The sequence below is a fragment of the Vulpes vulpes genome, chromosome X (genome assembly GCF_048418805.1).
Source record: "Vulpes vulpes isolate BD-2025 chromosome X, VulVul3, whole genome shotgun sequence".
Lineage (NCBI taxonomy): Eukaryota > Metazoa > Chordata > Mammalia > Carnivora > Canidae > Vulpes > Vulpes vulpes.
This window is the reverse complement of record NC_132796.1, coordinates 63,832,815-63,852,944: the sequence shown is the minus strand read 5'-3', so window position 1 is coordinate 63,852,944 and position 20,130 is coordinate 63,832,815. Positions and strand designations below refer to the sequence as shown.

The following is a 20,130-nucleotide window of genomic DNA, read 5'->3' as shown; positions in this document are numbered from 1 at the left end:
TAGCTTTAGTTAGTAAACAATTAGGGATACATGATACTGTGTTTACAAAGCATAAAACCTTTGCTAAATGTTATTCCTTTTTTCCCCTTATACTGTGCCTTTTATTCCCATGATTTGTTCATTCAATAACTGGAAACCTGTATCTCTCTCTCCCCTTCCCAAATTTTGCCCATTCCCCCCGACAACCATTAGTTTGTTCTTTTCACAGGTCTGATTGTGCTTTTTCTTTGTTTGTCTATTCATTTTTTTTAGATTCTACATATGAGTGAAATCATATGGTATTTCTTTCTTTCAGTCTGACTTATTTCACTTAGCATAATACCCTTAGGTTCATCCATGTTGTCACAAATAACAAGATCTCATCCTTTTTATGGCTGTGTAATATTCCATTGTAATGTTCCTTAGCTAAATCAATACCATTTTATTCACAATTCCCCTCAAATGAGTCCATTAACCAACAAATGGAGTGTGACAATGATGAGCCATCAGAAAGAAGTCTTAGGTTATCAATTCTATAAGGAGATGACTGTGATATCAAAAGAATAATATGCTACAATTTCTAGGGACTATTTTGGAAATTAATCTGCTTAGCTGGTCTGAAACTATTATATGTATTTATATTATATATAAATATTATATGTAGTTATAATATATATAATATATAATAGTTACATATATAACTATTATATGTATTTCTATTATATATATAAATATATATAATATTATATATAGTATATTATATATATAATGTATGCAGTAATATAATTCCAAAGAAAATCAGAGCAGATTTTCATCAGAAATTATTTTATTGAGATGTGCCCTTTAGAAGAATTTACTGTGTATGTTAAAGTTTTTAATGGAAATGATGCTCTGGGTTTATAATAGAATTCAGAGACTAAAATACAATATATGTAATTATGATTTATAGGCAATTTTTCTGTAAATATGTTTTATATAATTTTTACTTTTTTAAGTTACAAAGACTTCCTATTTAAGAACTACAGCACCTAGTTTTATTGCTAAGTATTTGAATATCAATTATTATGATTGCAGTCATTACTGAATAGATAGTAGACTCATAGAACATTAATGTATTTCCAACCTCCCAACTGATGATTAAATTTCTACCCAATGGCCAGATAGCCTCATTCTACCTGCCAGGGATCTCAGTTTCCCTTTATGTAAAGTGACAGAGTCGAGCTGGATGATCTCACAGGTGATTTCCAGCTGTGACATTCTATAATTCTATAAATTGTTTCTAAAATTAAATATTTATTTTCAAATAAGCAGTATAGAAAACAAGAAGAAGTTAAACACAAAATTTTGGAGAGTGCTTACATTTGGTGGGGAGGCAGAAGTATAGGGAAAGGGATGAGCACATAAATAGATGCAAGTTTTTGGTAATGTTTTAGTTATTGAGTTGGATAGTGGGTTCACTGACATATTATACTTTATAATTTACATATATATTACATATTTTTACATTTGAAATATTTTTTAAAAGATAATAGGGGAGAAAATATACACAATAGCCTTTGGATACTGCATTTGGTTCTTAGAAGCAAATTATTTAACAGTAGGATGTGAAACACTAGTTTGTAGAGAAAGACTTCTTTTAAGCAAATACTGATCAGACCAGAGTACATGCATGATGTGTCCACATTTCTCAGAGTGTACAAAACTAGCTTGAAACTGTTATTTTTTTTTTTAGGAGATAGCAATCTTGTATTTTTAAATAAGAAAAAAGTAGCTCATTTGTACTTTGTGTAATAAGCCATTCCTAAGCCAGAAAAAATAAGTACTGGATAATCAAAATATTCCCTTTAGTGGAACCTGGGTGGCTCAGTGGTTGAGCGCCTGCCTTTGGCTCAGGTTGTGATCCTGGGGTCCTGGGATCAAGTCCTGCATCAAGCTCCCTGTAGGGAGTCTGCTTCTCCCTCTGCCTATGCCTCTGCCTCTCTCTGTGTGTCTCTGATGAATAAATAAATAAAATATTTAAAAACATATGTTTCAATTCATAGTGATGTTATTTATCTTTAATAATCTCAACATCTTAATGAGTGGTCTTGATTTATATTGAACATCATTCTAGTCTGCTCTTTTGACCATTCAGCTGTACAAGATGAAAACCAACCATACAGGGACACCTGAGTGGCTCAATCAGTTAAGTGTCAGGTTTCAACTCAGATCATGATCTCATGAGTTGTGGGATTGAACCCCACAAACAGCTCCATGCTCAGGGGAGAGTCGGCTTGAAGATACTCTCCATCTGCCCATCGCCCCACTTACACACACTCTGTCTCTCAAATAAATAAATAAATCTTTAAAAAATGACATATGTATACATCAGTAAAAATCAATTCAAGATAGGAAAAGCTCAACAGTGAAGCCTTTACAGGCTTCTTTTCTGGTAGAACATTTGGACATTTATAGTGAATTGTGAGTTTCAAAGTTGTCAAATGAGAGATTGTGGCTAGGAAAGGTCAAGTGATTTCTCTTTTAGTCTGAAAAGCTGACTTTCAAACAACAGCAATAAATGATGCCTTCTGAATGTACATATAAAAATGAACCAGTGATGAATTTTGGCTGTGACTGAGAGTGTAAAGGAAAGAGTAGATGGTGGCAAGAGGTCTTTAAGGTTCTAACGAATTATGTAAGGAACAAAATTATCCAGTCTTCTTCTACAACACTTTTGGTGCCAGTGTTAATGAGCTAGAACTAACTAAATTGATATTATTAAGTTAATGGGCTTTTTCCTAGTACAATGCATGGATTTAAACAGACAAGCTAATGTGGAATATAGTTGATCCTAACTGAATTAGAAGCTATCATATATATACAATTAGGAGCACTGAGGATTGTAGTGCTAGAAAATAATTATATTTATTTCTAGCTTTATCTAATCCATTTTATACTCACATAATATATATAGCATAGGATTTTTTGTCACTGCATTAAATAAAATTCAGTTATATCACTAAAACATTTAATGCATTAGGCATTTGGATTGTGAGGCTGTTACTATTGACATCTTTAATGTATCTTTTTGAAAATGCCCTATTCCCATTTATTTCTGTCACCAGCAATTGCATCTGTACCAAATGTTTAGATAGCACTGACTCCAAAGAAAAGACAACTTAGCCACAAAAGTGGTATGTGAAAATATTCTGGTTAGTTCAGTCATAGTATTGTCCATACCTTATTCCTTCATGTAATAGATAAGAAGATAAACGAATTCTAATTTGCACTTATACTAGCAGTATATTTCAGCTGAAACTCTTTAAATGAACTTTCCCCTCCCCCATATGCTTAGCTCTTGAAGGTTGGCTCCCCCCTTGCACACTCAGGAGCTTACAGCATCAGCATTTAGTGGATGAAGTGTTATCATCCACTAAATGATCATTTTTTAGATGAAGGAAACTAAGGTTCACATAGATGAGAGTTGAGATCATTCTATCAGTTACTGGCTGATCTGCTAAAATCTGTTTCTGTTCATCAGTCAAAAATATAGGTAGAGTGGTGCATCCTCACTAGGACACAGGGCCAGGATAGGGATCAAGCTCCAATTGGAAACTAGATTTTACAGGGGATATAAAGGATGCACCTCTCTGAGAGAAAAACAATCTCCATTCTTAAAATAAGTAAATAATTACCCCTCACATATGATTTTCACAGCATGAAATATGATAAAAAGGATATAAAACTGCTTTGAAACATAAATTCCAGGGACACCTGGGTGGCTCAGTGGTTAAGCATCTACCTTTGACTCAGGGCATGACCCTGGGGTCTTGGGATCGAGTCCCACATCAGGGTCCCCACAAGGAACCTTATTCTCCCTCTGCCTATGTCTCTGCCTTTCTCATGAATAAATAAATAAAATATTTTAAAAGAGAGAGAAATAAGCAAAAAGTTCCATAGAGTCTAGATAACTATCTTATTATAATTATACAAAGTCTTGCTACTAAGACTTTTCTTTTCCCATACTTATTTCCCAAAATTAACTTAAAAATTAAGAAAAAGATGGTCACAAGGCCTAATTAACTCAAATGAGCTATCTGTAAACACTATGTAAGCTTATTAAATAATCATCACACATACTGGGAGTTTACAATAAAAATGCCTAGCATTTGTAAAGTACTTTTAACTTTTGAAAGCACTTTTGAACCAATTGTTTCATTTTATCTTCACAACAGTTCTATGAGTATCTCCAGGGAAAAGACTGCATCTTATTGTCCTTAACATCAATGCCACAGAGTAGGCAATCAATAAATGTTTATTGAATGAATACATGAGTTAAAGGAAAAAAGAATAGATGGATTGGGTGGATCTATATCTGAGCAAAAATATCAATTCTGTTACTTATTTTTAGGGTATTTGTGGCAATATATTTATAATGCCTTTCAAATTCTAAATTTGTTATGATGTCTTAGATGGCTAAGAGTATAATCTCATATTTATACTTCCTTAGTATTAGAGTTTTAAGGTTGTTTCCTTTCTGATTTACATTACGTTTTTATCTTTAGGAATATTCAAATTCAGTATAGTTTGTATAACTAACTTCAACTGAACATGAGGAAATTCTCTGAGTACTTCCACAAATAGGTGAAAAAATGTAGATATGCTTAGGCTAATTCTTGGATATTTTTAATTGCTTATTTTACTGACTATTCTAATCTGACATTTATGAATGTTATTTTATTTTAGCCTCTTTTATATTTGCTATCATGATTTTTCACAGATTTCCAAGGACTCCATTACAACCAATATTCGACTTTTGCTTTTAGATATCTAGGTCCCCATTGGTTTGGTTTATGTTGTTCCATTTTCTTCTAGCTTTATGTCTACTGACCAACACCCACCACTGCTCTCTTTCATTAATCCTGACATATGCTATCAAAATTGTTAGCAACATATCAAAATATCTTATACTTAAAAGGGAGAGTTAAGATGGTGGAGTAGGAGGAGGACCCTATCCTTGCTTCATCCCTCAAATATAGCTAGATAAATATCAAATCCTTCTGAACACCTAATAAATCAATATGAGAACTCACAGAACAAACACACAACTACAGGGAGAGAAGAGATCGCATTGTGGAAGACAGGAGGTGCAGAGATGTGATTTAGGGGAGAAAAGAATCTCAGGTGCTGCAGAAGGGAGGAATCCCTGATACAGAGAAAAGGCAAGAGAGAGAGGCAGAGAAAGGGAGAGAGAGAGAGCAGTGCACAGGGGGTTGCACAGGGAAAACACTTCCCCAAAGCCATTGACTAGGAAAACAAACAGCTAACTATTGTGAGTTTTTACAATCAGTGGGCCACAAAGCCACAAAAACTGGAGGTTTAGAAGTCTGCACCATGGCTGGTGTAGACCTTGGTGAACACTGCAACGATCCTGTGGAGGAAGGCAGAGGCCTCAGAGTAGATGGTACCACTTAAGCTTAGGGGTAGAGACACCTGACAAGGGCAGCTAACCTGGACTCAGGCTTTGGCTGTGCTTTACTCTAAACTCCAAGCACCTGCACATTGGTGCAACTGCCCTTCTGGGACAAACTGCAAGAGCCCCAGTGTGAGGAGTCCCTTCCCTAGAAAGCCAGCATGCATCCTCACTGCACTGGGTCCCTAAAGGTTGAGTTTTGAAACTCAGCCTGTGTTTCTGAGATACAGCACAGATGCACAGTGATGCTGGGTGGGCATATGGCCCTGACACAGAAAGGGTAAAGGCAGGGATCTGAGGGACACCTGGGACACATGAGGGAAGGTTATTTGATCTTCTCTGAGGGTTTTCTGGACAGCACATAGAAGAAAGTGACAAGAGAGAGGACTGGTGCCATTTTCCTCCCTTACTCATCATAATGGACTGACTTCGGTGAGCAGAACAGAGCCAACAGTGGTGGTCTGAGCCACTTACACCAAGCCACACATCTGTACGCTGCTGGTGCTTCTTTACTAGGGCAAGTGTGCCTGAGAACCAGAGCATCAGGCCCTCCCCCAGAACAGCACAAACACCCACACACACAAGGATTACTGACCACAGAGCACTACAAAGCTTCAGTTCTAGTGGAAATAGGATCAGACCTCTTTTAAAAAGCAGATCAGAGCACACATATTTGAAATTTACCACACTCTGGACAAGGTTCAAACACTCTCCATGGTAGGCAAGTAAGAACTATATAGAGAACTGACTTGAATGAAAAGGAAGTCAAAACAGCAGCAGAGTGTGCACAGCAAACACCAGAGGCACTTTTTGAAACACAAGGCCCTAAACAGTATACAACCTATTCTTAATAAATCCATCACTCTCAGGAGCATGAAACAATAGGCTTTTCTAACATACAGAAGAAGACAAAGACCTAGAAAAATGCTGAGATTGAGGAATTATCTCAAAAAAAATAAGAAAAGGTCATAGCCAGGGATCTAATCAAAACAGATATAAGTAATATTCCTGATCCAAAATTTAAAGCGGCAATCATAAGGATACTAGTTTGGATGAGAAAAGCATAGGAAACACAAGAGAGTCCCATACCATAGAAAGAAAAGACAGAGAGAGAGAGAGAGAGAGAGAGAGAGAGAGAAGACCTAAAAAGTAGTCAGGCCAAAGTAAAACATGTTATAAATGCAATGTGAAACTTACTGGATGTAATAACCACAGGGATGGAAAAAAACAGAGAAAAAATAACTGTTGCAGAAGATAAAATTATGGAAAATAATGAAACAGAAAAGAAAAGGGAAAGAAAAATATTGGATAACAAGTGTAGATTTATGGAACTCAGTGACTCCATAAAGAGTAATAACAATAGATCAAGGAGTCTCAGAACAGGAAGGGAGGGAAAAAGAGGTAGAAGGTTTAGTTTAACAAATTATAGCAAAAAAAATCCAAATCTGGGGAAGACAACAGACATTCAAATTCAGGAGTCAGAGAGAGCTCCCACCAAAATCAACAAAAGCAGGCCAATACCAAGACATATCATAGTAAAAATTTCAAAATACAGAGATAAGAATAAACTCCAAAAAGCAGCAAGGGAAAGGAAATGCCTAAATTATTAGGAAACACAAGGTTTGAGTTTTGAAACTCAGAAGATCTCACCACAGAGACCTGGCAGGCAAGAAGAGAGTGGCACAATATATTCAGCATGCTGAATGGGAAAAATATTCAGACAAGAATATTCTCTCCAACAAGTTTAACATTCATAACAAAAGAAGATATAAAGAATTTCTCAAACAAAAAGTAAAGGAGTTTGTGATCACTAAACGAGCCCTGCAAGAAATATAGAAGTTAGCTCTTTGAATGATAGAGACCAAAAGCAACAAATACAAGAAAGGAACAGAGAAAATCTCCAGAAACATTGACTTTACAGTAGTACGATGGCAATAAATTCATATCTATCAATAACCACTCTGAAAATAAATCTACTAAATACTCCAATCAAAAAGCATAGGGTAGGGCAGCCGGGTGGCTCAGTGAATTAGCACCGCCTCAGCCCAGGGCGTGGTCCTAGAGTGCCGGGGATCAAGTCCCACGTCGGACTCCCTGCATGGAGCCTGCTTCTCCCTCTGCCTGTGTCTCTGCCTCTCTCTCTCTCTCTCTCACTCTCTCTCTCGCTCTCGCTCTCTCCCCCCCATGTGTCTCTCATGAATAGAAAAATAAAATCTCTAAAAAAGCATAGGGTATCAGAATGGATTAAAAATATAAGAACCACCTATATGGTTCAAGGAATTCATACTAGATTCAAAAACACCACAGATTGAAAGTGAACTTGCATATGAACCTCAAAAGAAACCTGAAGCACCAATACTTATATAAGACAAACTATATTTTAAGCCAAAGAGTGTAACAAGAGATGAAGAAGGGCGTTATATCATAATAAAAGGATCTATCTAACAAGATCTAACAATTGTAAATGTTTATGCTCCCAAATTGGGAACACCCAAATATATAAAACAATTAATAACAAACAAAGAAATTCATTGATAATAACACAATAATAGTAGAGGACCTTAAAAGCCCACTTATTTAAATGGACAGATCATCTAAAGAGAAAATCAACAAGGAAACAAGGGCTTCGAATCACATGCTTGACCAGATGCATTTATTAGATATATTAAGAATACTTCATCCTAAAGCAGCAGAATACACATTCTTTTTTGATTGCACATGGGAATTCTCCAGAATAGATCACATACTGATTCACAAATCAGGCTTCCACAAATACAAAAAGATTGAGATCATGTCATGCATATTTCCAACCACAATGCTATGAATATGAGGTCAGTCACAAGAAAATATTTGGAAAGACCAAAAATACATGGAGGGTAGGGAACATCCTACTAAGGAATGAATGAGTTAACCAGGAATTAAAGAAATTTTAAAAAGACATGAAAACAAATGAAAATGCAGACACAATGGTCCAAAGACCTTTCAGATGCAGCAAAAGTGGTCCTAAGAGGAAGGCTATAGCAATACAGGTGTATCTCAAGAAGCAAGAAGTCTCAAAAACACAACTTACACCTAAAGAAGCTAGGGAAAAAAATGAAGCTAAAGCCAACAGAAGGAGGGAAATCATAAAGATTATAGCAGAAATAAATGATACAGAAAAAAAAGTAGGATAGATCAATGAAACTAGAACCTGGCTCTTTGAATTAATAAAATTTATTAATCCATAGCCAGACTTGTCAAAAAAGAGAGAAAGGACACAAATAAATAAAAATCATAAATGAGAGAGTAAAGATCACAACCAACATCACAGAAATAAAAGATAGAAACAAAAACAAGCAAAAATAAAAACCAATAGAACAGATAAATGAAACAAGGAGCTGGTTCTCTGAAAAACTCATTAAAATGAAAACGTATAATTAGGCTTTCCAAAAAAGAGAAACGACTGAAATAAATAAAATCAAAGTTAAAAAGAAGAAATATCAAGAAATACCACAGAAACACAAACAGTTGTAAGAAAATATTATGAAAAACTATACGTCAACAAATCAGAGAACCTGGAAGAAACAGATATATTCTTAGAAACAAACATATAGATGGCTTTTAAAATGCTGACAAATGTTCCCTCATCCCTACACTCTGAAGAGTTTTGATCAGGAATGGATGCCATATTTCGTCAAATGCTTTCTCTGCATCTATTGAGAGGATCATATGCTTCTTGTTTTTTCTCTTGTTGATGTGATCTATCACATTGATTGCTTTACGAGTGTTGAACCAACCTTGCATCCCGCAGATAAATCCCACTTGGTCATGGTGAATAATCTTCTTAATGTGCTGTTGGATCCTATTGGCTAGTATCTTGTTGAGAATTTTTGCATCCATGTTCATCAGGGATATTGGTCCATAATTCTCCTTTTTGGTGGCTTCTTTGTCTGGTTTTGGAATTAAGGTGATGCTGGCCTCATACAAGTATTCCATCCCTTTTTATCTTTCTGAGCAGCTTTAGTAAAATAGGTATTATTTCTTCTTTAAAAGTTTAATAGAATTCCCCTGGGAAGCTATCTGGCCCTGGACTTTTGTGTCTTGGGAGGTTTTTGATTACTGCTTCAGTTTCCTCACTGGTTATTGGCCTGTTCAGATTTTCTATTTCTTCCCGTTCCAGTTTTGGTAATTTGTGTTTTTCCAGAAATGCATCCATTTCTTCTAGATTGCCTAATTTATTGGTGTATAGCTGCTCATAATACATTTTAAAATTGTTTGTATTTCCTTGGCAATAATTGTGATCTCTCCTCTTTCATTCACGATTATATGGAAAGCCCACAACAAATATCAACCTCAATGGGGAGAAACTGAGAGCCTTTCCCCTAAGATCAGGAAAATGACAGGGATGCCCACTCTCACCACTGCTATTCACCATAGTACTGGAAGTCGTAGCCTCAGCAATCAGACAACAACAACAAAAAAGGTATTCAAATTGGCAAAGAAGAAGTCAAACTCTCCCTCTTCAAGGATGACATGATACTCTATGTTGAAAACCCAAAAGACTCCACCCCAAGATTGCTAGAACTCATACAGCAATTCGGCAATGGGACGGGATGCAAAATCAATGCCCAGAAATCAGTGGTATTTCTATACACTAACAATGAGACTGAAGAAAGAGAAATTAAGGAGTCAATCCCATTTACAATTGCACCCAAAAGCATAAGATACGTAGGAATAAACCTAACCAGAGAGATAAAGGATCTATACCCTAAAAACTACAGAACACTTCTGAAAGAAATTGAGGAAGACACAAATAGATGGAAAAATATTCCATGCTCATGGATTGGAAAAATTAATATTGAGAAAATGTCTATGCTACCGAGGGCAATGTACATATTCAATGCAATCCCTATCAAAATACTACGGACTTTCTTCAAAGAGTTGGAACAGATCATCTTAAGATTTGTGTGGTATCAGAAAGGACCCCAAATAGCCAGGGGAATATTGAAAAAAGAAAACTAGAGCCGGGGACATCACAACGCCAGATTTCAAGCTGTACTACAAAGCTGTGATCATCAAGACAGTGTGGTACTGGCACAATATCAGACACCTAGATTAATGGAACAAAATAGAGAACTCAGAAATGGGCCTTCAACTCTAGGGTCAACTAATATTCGACAAAGCAGGAAAGACTATCCACTGGAAAAAGAACAGTCTCTTCAATCAATGGTGCTAAGAAAATTGGACAGCCACATGAAGAAGAATGAAACTAGACCATACTCTTACACCATATACAAAGATAAACTCAAAATGGATGAACGATCTAAATGGGAGACAAGAATCCATCAAAATTCTAGAGGAAAACATAGGCAATTCCTTTTTTGACCTTGGCCACAGCAGCTTCTTGCAAGATACATCTATGAAGGCAAGAGAAACAAAGGCAAAAATGAACTATTGTGACTTCATCAAGATCAAAAGCTTCTGCACAGCAAAGGAAACAGTCAATAGAAGTAAAAGACAACCTGCAGAATGGGAGAAGATATTTGCAAATGATGTATCAGATAAAGGGCTAGTATCCAAGATCTATAACAAACTTATTAAACTCAACACCCAAGAAACAAACAATCCAATCATGAAATGGGCAAAAGACATGACAGAAATCTCACAGAGGAAGACATAGATATGGCCAACAAGCACATGAGAAAATGCTCTGCATCACTTGCCATCAGGGAAATACAAATGAAAAGCACAATGAGATTTCTCCTCACACCAGTGAGAATGGAGAAAATTAAAAGACAGGAGACAACAAATGTTGCAGAGGATGCGGAGAAGGGGGAACCCTCTTGCACTGTTGGTGGGATGTCAACTGGTACAGCCACTCTGGAAAACTGTGTGGAGGTTCCTCAAAGAGTTAAAAATAGAACTACCCTCCCACCCAGCAATTGCATTGCTGGGGATTTACCCCACAGATACAGATGCAGTGAAACACTGGGACACCTGGACCCCAAAGTTTATAGCAGCAATGTCCACCATAGCCAAATTGTGGAAGGAGCCTCCGTGTCTATCGAAAGATGAATGGATAAAGAAGATGTGGTTTATGTATACAATGGAATATTACTCAGCCATTAGAAACGACAAATACCCACCATTGCTTCAATGTGGATGGAGCTGGAGGGTATTATGCTGAGTGAAGTAAGTCAATTGGAGAAGCACAATCATTATATGGTTTCACTCATACAGGGAATATAAAAAAATAGTGAAAGGGATTATAGGGGAAAGGGAAGATAATGAGTGGGAAAAATCAGAGAGGTTGACAAAACATGAAAGACTCCTAACTCTGAGAAACCAACAATGGTTAGTGGAAGGTGAGGTGGGCAGTGGATTGGGTGATGGGCACTAGACAGGATATGCAGTGTGTGTTATAGTATATGTTAGCAAGTTGAATTCCAATAAAAAATAAACATTTAAAAAATAGAAAAAATAAACAATTAAACTACCAAAATGAAACAGGAAGTGTTAGAAAATTTGAACAGACTGATAACCAGCAAAGAGATTGTGTCAGTAATCTAAAAACCCCCATGAAATAAAACTCCAGGGCCAGATGGACTCAAAGGTGAATAATTCTACCAAACATTTAAAGAAGACTTAATATCTATTCCTCACAAGCTGTTCCAAAAACTAGAAAAGGAAAGAAAACTTCAAAATTCAGTCTACATGGCTGGCATCACCTTGATTTCAAAACCAAACAAAGACCCCACTAAAAAGGATCAGTGCAGGTCAATAACCTGGATGTATATGTATGCAAAAATTCTCAGCAGAATACTAGCAAATCGAATTCAACAGTTCATTAAAAGAATCATTCATCATGACCAAGTAGGATTTATTCCTGGGCTGCAAGGGCAATTCAATATTTGCAAATCAATCAACATGATACTACACTACATTAATGAAAGAAAGGATAAAAAACAAATGATCCTCTCAATAGTTGCAGAAAAAGCATTTGAAAACATACAATATTCATTCTTGATGAAAACCCGCAAACAAGAAGGGATAGAAGGAATATATACAACACCATAAAGGCCATATACAAAAGATTCACAGCTAATATCCCTAATGGGGAAATATTAGTTTCTCCTCTACCATCAGGAAAGACAGGCATGTTCACTCTTACCATTGTTATTTAACCATATACTGGAAATTCTAGCTTCAGCAGTCAGACAACAAAAACAAAAAAATAAGGCATCCCAATTAGCAAGGAAGTATTCAAAGGTTTTCTTTCTTTCTTTCTTTCTTTTCTTTCTTTCTTTCTTTCTTTCTTTCTTTCTTTCTTTCTTTCTTTCTTTCTTTCTTTCAGAAAGAGCACAAGCAGGAGGGAATTAGGGAGAGGGAGAAAGAAACCCAAGTAAACTCCTTGCTGAGTGTGATCTAACATGGTGCTTGATCTCACTACCTTGAGATCATGGCCTAAGCTGAAATCAAGAGTTGGACACTTAACTGACTGAGTCCCCCCATACTTCCCTCAAACTTTCATTATTTACAGACAACATGATACTCTACCAAGAAATTGCTATAACTGAAACATGAATTCAGCAAAGCCACTGAATAGAAGATCAGTGTACAGAAATATGTTGCATTTCTATACACCTATAATAAATCAGTAGGAAGAGAGAGATCAAGGAATCCATCCCATGTATAATTGCACCAAAACACATAAGATACTTAAGAATAAACCCAACCAAAGAGGTAAAGAATCTGTACTCTAAAAACTATAGAACATTTATGAAATAAATTGGAAATGACACAGAGAAATGGAAAAACATTCCATGCTCATGGATTGGAAGAATAAATATTAAAATGTCTATACTACTCAAAGCAATCTACACATTTAATGTAATACCTATCAGAATACCACCAGCATTTTTCACAGAGCTATAAGAAACAATCCTAAAATTTGTATGGAACAACAAAAAACCTCAAACAGCTTAAGCAATCTTGAAAAAGAGAAACAAAGCTGGAGGCAGCACAAGTTATTTTACAAAGCTGTAGTTATCAAGACAGTATGGTATTAGCACAAAAGCAAACACACAGATCAATAGATCAGAATACAGAACCTAGAAACAGGCCCACAATTCTATAATCAACTAATCTTTAACAAACCAGGAAAGAATATCCAATGGAAAAGACAGCCTCTTCAACAGATTGTGTTGGGAAAACTGGACAGCTACATACAGAAGAATGAAACTGGACCACTTTCTTACACAACAGGCAAAAATAAATTTAATATGAATGGAAGAATTAAATCTGATAGAGGAATCTATCAAAATCCCAGAGGAGAACATAAGCAGCAACCTGTTCAACATGGGCTGTAGCAACATCTTATTAGACACATTGTAGAAAGCAACGGAAACAAAAACAAATTGAACTATTGGGAGTACATCAAAATAAATAGCTTTTAGACAGCTAAGGAAACAATCAAGAAAGCTAAAAGGCTAACTAAGGAATCAGAGAAAATGATTGAAAATGACATATTTGATAAAGGGTTAGTATCCAAAATATATAAAGAACTTATAAAATTCAATGCCTAAAAATTGAACAATCCAATATAAATGGGCAGAAGCCATGAATATACTTTTTTCCAAAGAAGACATCCAGATGGCCAACAGATACATAAAAAGATGCACACCACTCATCAGCAATGAAACACAAGTCAAAACCACAATGAGGTATCACCTCATACTTGTTAGAATGGCTAAAATCAACAACACAAGAAACAACAGGTGTTCATGAGGATGTGGAGAAAGGGGAACCCCCTTGTACCATTGGTGGGAATGCAAACCGGTGCAAACTGGTGCACGGCATGCAGAGTCCTCAAAAAGTTAAAAACAGAATTACTGCATGACCCAGTAATTGTACTACTAGGTATTTACCCAGAGGATACAAAATACTGATTTGAAGGGGCACATACACCACAGCAACACTGTCAACAATAGCCAAATTATAGAAAGAGCCCAAGTGCCCATCGACAGATGAATGGATAGAGAAGATTTACAAATATACAATGGAGTATTACTCAGTTATCAAAAAGAATGAAATCTTGGGATCCCTGGGTGGCTCAGCGGTTTAGTGCCTGCCTTTGGCCCATAATCCTGGAGTCCCATGATCAAGTCCTACATCAGGCTCCCTGCATGGAGCCTGCTTCTCCCTCTGCCTGCGTCTCTGCCTCTCTCTCTCTCCCTCTCTCTCTCTCTCTGTCTTTTGTGAATAAATAAATAAAATCTTTTAAAAAAGAATGAAATCGTTTCATTTGCAGTGATATGTATGGAGCTACAGTGTATTATGCTAAGTGAAATAAATCAGAGAAAATAAATACCATATGATTTCACTCATATGTGAAATTTAAGATATAAAACAGATGAACATAAGGGAAAGGGGGAAAAAAGAGAGGCAAGCACACCATAAAAGAGACTCTTAAGTGTAGAAAACAAACTGAGGGCTGCTGGTGAGGAGGTGGAGGAAGTAGGAGAGTGAGCTAAATAGATGATCAATATTAAGGAGAGTACTTGTGATGAGCATTGGATATTTCATGTAAGTGAAGAATCACTAATTTCTACTCCCAAACTAGTATCACACTATCAACTATGAATTTAAGTTGGGAAATATCAGGAAGGGAGACGGAACATAAAGACTCCTAACTCGGGGAAACGAACTAGGGGTGGTGGAAGGGGAGGAGGGCGGGTGTTGGAGGGGAATGGGTGACGGGCACTGAGGTGGACACTTGACGGGATGAGCACTGGGTGTTTTTCTGTATGTTGGTAAATTGAACACCAATAAAAGTTAATTAAAAATAAATAAATAAATAAAAATTGTAATATAAAACATATCTTATACTCTAGTACTTTATGATTTTTGAATTTTCTCCAAATTCTCTATGATCACTCTTTTATATTACCTACCATGCTTAATACCTGAAGCTCCCTGTACTAATGTTCCCATCATTAAGACAAAGCCTATTTTTCAAATTGGAGCTTCCCCAAATAATCCATTGTTAAGAATTACTGTAATAGACTAATTGACTTTTCCTGCAGTAATAAATCACAACAAATTTGTTTTCCTTTGAAGTTTCTAAATCAAAACGTATTTTAAAACGTTCTTTTTAAAACTATTTTATTAAAATTCAATTTGTCAACATATAGTATAACACCCAGTGGTCATCTCATCTAGTGCCCACTTTATTTTTTTTAAATTAATTTTTATTGGTGTTCAATTTACCAACATACATAAAAACACCCAGTGCTCATCCCATCAAGTGTCCGCCTCAGTGCCCGTCACCCATTCCCCTCCAACACCCGCCCTCCTCCCCTTCCACCACCCACAGTTCGTTTCCCAGAGTTAGGAGTCTTTATGTTCTGTCTCCCTTCCTGATATTTCCCAACATTTCTTTTCCCTTCCTTTATATTCCCTTTCACTATTATTTATATTCCCCAAATGAATGAGAACATCCACTGTTTGTCCTTCTCCGATTGACTTATTTCACTGGATAAAAAAGCAGGACCCATCTATTTGCTGTCTACAAGAGACTCATTTTAGACAGAAGGACACCTACAACCTGAAAATAAAAGGTTGGAGAACCATTTACCATTCAAATGGTCCTCAAAAGAAAGCAGGGGTTGCCATCCTTATATCAGATAAATTAAAATTTACCCCAAAGACTATAGTGAGAGATGAAGAGGGACACTATCTCATACTCAAAGGATCTATCCAACAAGAGGACTTAACAATCCTCAACATATATGCCCCGAATGTGGGAGCTGCCAAATATTTAAACCAATTAATAACCAAACTGAAGAAATACTTTGATAATAATACACTTATACTTGGTGACTTCAATCCAGCTCTTTCTATACTAGATAGGTCTTCTAAGCACAACATATCCAAAGAAACGAGAGCTTTAGTGCCCACTTTAGAGACCATCACCCAGCTATACCATCCCCCCATGCTCTTCCCCTTCTGCAACCCTTTGTTTCCCAGAGTTAGGAGTCTCTCATGGTTTACCTTCTTCTAATTTTTCTGCACTCAGTTTCCCTTCTTTCATTATTTAAAGAATTGTTCTTTTTACCTATTTTATCTTTAAGAATACATTCCTGTAGGCTGTTTAAATACGAAACAATGTTAGTTCTAAAATTTCCATTTATGTATTTATTTTGGACATTGCAGTGAATTGTGGTTCTTTGTTTTTAGTTGACAAAAGAATCTTTGTCAATAACGAAGAAAGAACTAGAATTACAATATGTCCTACAATATATTAATCCATAGGACTTTCAGCATTATATATATATGTAATGAAATGGCATACTATATAATCAGTATCCAGTAAATATTTATTGACTACCAACTATGTGTCAGAAATATCTACTAAAGTTGATATAATTTATCTATATTTATCATACCAACTTTATATATGAGACTTTTTATGCTAATGAATATAAACAGGAAAATTAGACAATTATCACATTGCTGGATAAGTATAAGGAGCTTTCCAGTATCTCATAATGAAGCAGCTAAAATACCTAGTCTTTTGAATTCAAACAGGTCATTTCACTAGCTCTTATAGATAACATGTGTGCCAATAACAAAGACATTGTTTTTAAGAGGTAGAAAAAGAAAAGCTAATGATAATCTCCAATATAAATATGTTGGTGTTTGCAATATATTGCAAGAAGGGGGGGTAAACTGCACATGCCTTGTTTTTAATCTTAAGAAACAAGGATTTTATAATTGTTGCTTTGTCACTGATATGATCTTTGATTTCTTTTGCAAGGAAAGGGTAAGAAATCTAGTGATGGCCTAATATTTCCTGAAAAAAAAAAGACTAGTTTTCATAATAAATCAAAGATTCTGTTCACTGTTATCAAATTGAAATATACTCCATTGCTTTGCAATATGAGCAGAGTTATGAACTCACCATTTGGGGAAATTTCCTGTCTAATTACATTGTGTTCCTACCCATTAGGAAGTCACAAAAATCTATTGACTTGTGTATTGATGAAACCATATGTTTTCTTGCTTTAATTTCTTCACCATGAAGTATTTTTCCATGGAAGAATGTCATCTTTGAAGTTTAAAGTAATGTATTTGATTATATACTATCTTTTAGAACTTAGCCAAATTGCTGATCCTCTTTGGGCTTTGGTTTCTTCAACTACCAAAAAGATAATGATACCTGTTCTACTTACCTTACAGGGTTTTTTGATAATTAAAGGAAATAAATAGGTGTGAAACTGCTTTGTGAGCTTAATTACTAAACAAATTTGAGCTTCCAAGGAAGTTCCTCACAGTAGTTTTTCTCTCTTTTGCCAATCCTTGGATCCACTAAGAGCCCAATACATGAATTAGAAAGCAAAGGAATGCAATAACAATTGATCATCATATACTATTAAGTATGTATTAATTGAAATCTCCAAGAAATTGTCCAAACATTCTTACTACCATAAATATCAATAATACATGTGTTTTGAGGGAAAGATGAAATGCCACTGATTTCTGGGCATTGGTTTTGTATCCTGCCACACTGCCGAATAGCTGTATGAGTTCTAGCAATCTTGGGGTAGAGTCTTTTGGGTTTTCTTTGTACAGTATCATGTCGTCTGGAAGAGGGAGAGTTTGACTTCTTCTTTGCCAATTTGAATGCCTTTTATTTCTTTTTGTTGTCTGATTGCTGAGGCTAGAATTTCTAGTACTATGTTGAATAGCAGGGGGTGAGAGTGGACATCCCTTTCGTGTTCCTGATCTTAGGGGAAAGGCTCCCAGGCTTTCTCCATTGAGAATGATATTTGCTATCGGCTTTTCATAGTTGGATTTTAAGATGCTGAGGAATGTTCCCTAACCCTACACTTTGAAAAGTTGGGATCAGGAATGGATGCTGTATTTTGTCAAATGCTTTCTCTGTATCTATTGAGAGGATCATATCGTTCTTGTTTTTTCTCTTGCTGATGTGATCTATCAAGTTGATTGTCTTATGAGTGTTGAACCAATCTTGTATCCTGGGGATAAATCCCACTTGGTTATGGTGAATAATCTTCTTAATGTTTTGTTGGATTCTATTGCCTTGTATCTTGGTGAAAATTAACAAGACAGGAAACAACAAATGTTGGAGAGGATGTGGAGAAAGGGGAACCTTCTTGCACCGTTGGTGGGAATGTTAACTGGTGCAGCCACTCTGGAAAACTGTGTGGAGGTTCCTCAAAGAGTTAAAAATAGAGCTATCCTATGACCCAGCAATTTCACTGCTGGGGATTTACCCCAAAGATACAGATGCAGTGAAAAACTGCAACACCTACAACACAATGCTTATAGCAGCAATGTCAACAATAGCCAAACCGTTGAAGGAGCCTCAGTGTCCATCAAAAGATGAATGGATAAAGATGATGTGTATATGTATACAATGAATATTACTCAGCCATTAGAAATGACAAATACCCACCATTTGCTTCAACATGGATGGAACTGGAGGGTATTATGCGGAGTGAAGTAAGTCAATTTGAGAAACATAATCATTATAAGGTTTCACTCATATGGGGAATATAAAAACATAATGAAAGGGATTATAGGGTAAAGGAGAGATAATGAGTGGGAAAAATCAGAGAGGGTGACAAAACATGAAAGACTCCTAACTCTGGGAAATGAGCAAGTGTTAGTACAAGGGGAGGTGGGCAGGGAATGGGCTGACTGGGTGATGGGCACTGAGGGGGGCACTTGACAGGATGAGCACTGGATGTTATGCTATATGTTGGCAAATCAAACTCCAATAAAAAATATACAAAAAAATGAAGGAAAGATGAGACTTAGCCATAATGCATTTCTTTGTAAAATTTTTTGTGGCTCCTGGAGTCCATTAGCATTAAATGGAAAAAGATCTGAGACCTACAAACATTACTAAATCTTTAGTGACCACAATGATTTGTGGCTATAGCATTTACTGACATTGAAAAACATGATGTACAGAATAGCTGTCGTACTCAGTCTGTCCACTCTTTAAATTCTTTGTTTGAAGATAAAATTGTTCTTTAATAGAAGATACCATTTTGTGTGATCATACTAATGTATAATGCATACTTCAGTAATATGGTCTCTGGCATTTAAACTTCACTATTTAGTATTTGCAATAACATTCAAAGATCATTATCAGGAATAAAGCAACAAGTCTAAAACCCTTGTTTCCTAAAATTAAACACAAAGTGCATGCCCTTTCCTTCTCCCACTACAGTTAGTGTATTGAAAGCAATACTAAAATATTTGAATTAGAAGTTTTTATTAGATCCTATTTTCCTCCTTTTTAAAAGCAATTTCTTTGTTCTTGCACACATCTCCTGTCAATAAAATGAAAAATGATATAGATTTAGAAGGATCGTGGTCTCAGTATAGCATCTCTCATATTATTATTCCAGTATCATCTGTTACAAAGTAAGACCAATTCCCACATTAATTACAAGGAGGATTTCAGAATCATTAAACAAAATACATTTCCATTAGTGCTGCTGTAAGAGGATAGAGAAAGAAATGAAGATTAGTTTATGTTGCACCTCTGGTTTTCAAGCTTTGAAGATTTAGACCTCGGTATTCAGACACCATAAATTTGTGGAAGGTCAACAAGATGACAGACATGTAAAAATGCTTCATTCTAAACAGTTTAGCTGTGCTACTTGCATTTTTTCATTAGTTTT

General features: G+C 35.9%; 1 protein-coding gene and 1 non-coding gene across 2 annotated transcripts in view; both read right to left on the bottom strand.

The window, feature by feature from the left end:
- The window catches only part of DACH2 (dachshund family transcription factor 2), a 650,145-nt gene that overhangs the window by 177,336 nt on the left and 452,679 nt on the right, over positions 1-20,130 (bottom strand). The window lies entirely within an intron of this gene.
- LOC112933617 (small nucleolar RNA SNORD55/SNORD39) lies at positions 3,303-3,393 on the bottom strand. The gene has a single exon (XR_003237705.1). It is a non-coding gene; the product is annotated as a small nucleolar RNA SNORD55/SNORD39 (small nucleolar RNA).